General features: G+C 39.2%; 1 pseudogene across 9 annotated transcripts; it reads right to left on the reverse strand.

The window, feature by feature from the left end:
- Window positions 1–222: 222 nt before the first annotated feature.
- On the reverse strand, window positions 223–2,362 carry LOC149401468 (signal peptidase complex subunit 1 pseudogene; annotated as a pseudogene). Of its 9 annotated transcripts, none has more exons than XR_016296386.1 (4): window positions 2,305–2,362; window positions 2,154–2,216; window positions 1,476–1,763; window positions 223–545 (listed from the first exon to the last, which is right to left on the reverse strand). The product of XR_016296386.1 is annotated as a signal peptidase complex subunit 1 pseudogene, transcript variant X9 (transcript). The 9 variants fall into 9 exon arrangements; XR_016296385.1 differs by having other exon boundaries at window positions 223–643; XR_016296382.1 differs by lacking the exon at window positions 223–545 and adding an exon at window positions 683–1,373 and having other exon boundaries at window positions 1,476–1,757.
- Between the last annotated feature and the right edge of the window lie 459 nt (window positions 2,363–2,821).

The following is a 2,821-nucleotide window of genomic DNA, read 5'->3' on the forward strand; positions in this document are numbered from 1 at the left end:
GCACAGATTGAGACCACTGTAGGAAGTTGTGGCCATTGAGTTTGTGGCTCGTGATATGTTGGGAGAAGGATTCAGATTGCGACTGAGTGGGCGTGGTCTGAGTGGTGTTCATGGTGGTTGATTTTCCCTGCTCTGATACCATGTTGAAGTTTAGAGAGAGAGAGTCGAATCTGGAGATAAGATAAAGAAAGAGAGAATCGGAGAAGAGAGAGAGTGTTCCGAGACTTTGAATATTTCTTATATTTGATATTAATTTGTATCACCTATTTATACATATGGTGGGTACAAGAGAGAGTGTAATAAATACATGTGTAATAACCACTTCTAGAAAAAAAAAAGAATAATAAATATACACAGAGAGCAAGACATAGGAAATAATATGAGAAATAAATGCGACAATTTCCCATATGGAATGAGTTCCAAGGAGAGGACTTCCGAGGCAAGCTTGTCAGCGGAAGGGCGAGCTGGCGAGCTCGACGCGGAAGGACGAGCTGACGAGCTCGACGCGGAAGGGAGAACTGACGAGCTCGACGCGGAAAGGCGAGCTGACGAGCTCGATTTCAACATGTTAACATAATCAGGATAATATTCAATATAGAAGGGGAAAAGGAAGACTGCTTATTAATTCATTCGGTCAGTCTCACTGGTGCCAAAAAAGAAAAAAGACAAAAAGCGAGTCTCATAAGAAAAACTGAGTATCATTAATTAAAAGTTATATCATATGAAGAAGTTGTCTACACAATCTCTCTTTTGAAACCTTCTTTCTCTGAATGTCAATCTATAGCTTCTGTGTGAAAAGGATGGTAAGCAAACCATGCACTCTAATGAAACGCCTTCCTTGGTTACAGCCTACTAGAAATGGAAATGAAATAGCTTCTAAGATCTAGAATAAGAATACGAATTAACACGATTTAACTCCTCTTAAGGCAACAATCGAATAACTCAAGCCCACTTCATTTTTTGGTACACCCTTGAAGTTCCAAGTTATCAACTCGACACATTTTGTCTTCCGCAAGGCTTTATAATCTTGACACTTGACTTTACCGATTTGTGTACACACGATAATATATCAAGACATACTCGCCCTTCCTATATCATGTCTCACTCACACACTTCCTGTGATTATATTCCATCAAACAAATTGGCTAATTTAGACAACCATTTATCCGCACCAAAAGGACAGAGAAACAACAAAACGAGTACACACCAGTAAAATATACATCCCGATGTCTACGCTTTAAAATAGTTAAATTCAATGAGTATTAGCCAATTTGAAACCCCAATTTTATATACAGAAAAACTACCAATGGATATTAGGCCTTTATCATGTCTCTTTCACGCAGTCCCTTTGATCATTCCATCAAACAAATTCGCTAGTTTAGACAAGACAAAGCATTCAAAAGCATTAAACTCAGCAAAACAAGGATACATAAAGCTGAAGCAGAATCTAAGTGTTTGGGTCAAAAGAAGCTAACCTATTTCTTGGAGGACTTGTTCTTGAAGGTCAGGGAGTTTCGGGGCTCAGGCCTCGGATGCTTTTCGAACTCAGTGGGGTCCAACCAGAGGAGAGGGTGGCGATTGGAGAAGGGCCAATTGGGGATAGTGAGAAGAGCGATGAGAAGCACACCGATGGAGTACACGAGGACCATCGTCTGGAACGATCCCATCACAAAACCCACCACGAATCCCACAACCCCGAACGCCAACAGCATTATCTGCATCATCTGCTCCGCTAGCTTTTGCCCTTGCCAATCCATCTGAAACTGCCATCAAGAACAAACAAATCAAAGATGAGCGTTCGCGTCGGAGCAAAATGGAACCAGCTAGGGATCATTAATTGTGGCTATTCAACGCTATACGCTGTTCTTTGAATGTTTATGATCGGACGTTATTTCCTCTCACATCGACTGCGGTGACACGGTTTAGGGTTTAGCATTATTTTTCCTGCTCTGCTTTTAGATTGATTTTATCTGATTCTCAAGCCACAAGGAAACGAAACAGAGAGTCGATTAAACCCTGCTTCTCTGGCAATTGAAAGTCAGGTTCAATGATCGTATTTAAATCTGAAGAATTCGATTCCACACTCTAATACGTATCCGAGGCAATTCACTAGGATTCAATACTGTTTTTGTTCAACCTCATTATTACACTACCTCGAAATGAGCTCTGCGATCGGACACTCTCGCCTAGCTAGCAAGCAAGCTGTGCAAATGATACTGAATGATAGTCGAAATTAGAATCCAAAAAACCAAGAGAAATGAAACTCCGATCTAGGGAATCGGATCAGTGAGTGTGTAGAATTACCTGAACATCAAAAGAGTATCAGAATCGAAGCGCGGAGACGCAGACAAGATGAAACAATGGTCAGAAGCCGGACAGGACAAACCATAATTCCCGTTAATGGGCTTTAACAATTGCAGGCCCATTCACTTGCAGGCCTCAAAGCCCATAAATTTTTTTACGAAACCTCAAAGCCCATAATTGATAGGGGAAATTTCACATACATTCCATTTGAAGACGGTTCTTAAATATCTTTAAATTTCAAAATTTTCTTATAAATTGTACTTTTTTTTCATCTTTATATGATTTTGTTACTATTTTAAATGAAACTTAAATAACTAAGAAACGATATAAACAATAACAAAAATTATTTCAAATAAAATTGTGAGCAAGAAAAAGGCTGAAAAAATGAGATAATCTTATAATCCAACGCGATTTCGCAAATATAATCGTCCTTCCCGTCTCGGAGAGTCTGAAAAAAGAACTTATTAAGCCATGTTTGGTATTCCTCTCAAAAATATTTTTTTAGTTTTTGAGTTGA

This window comes from Urtica dioica, chromosome 4 (genome assembly GCF_054948205.1).
Source record: "Urtica dioica subsp. dioica isolate 48M chromosome 4, U.dioica_male_clone48M_v1_H2, whole genome shotgun sequence".
Taxonomy (NCBI): Eukaryota; Viridiplantae; Streptophyta; class Magnoliopsida; order Rosales; family Urticaceae; genus Urtica; species Urtica dioica.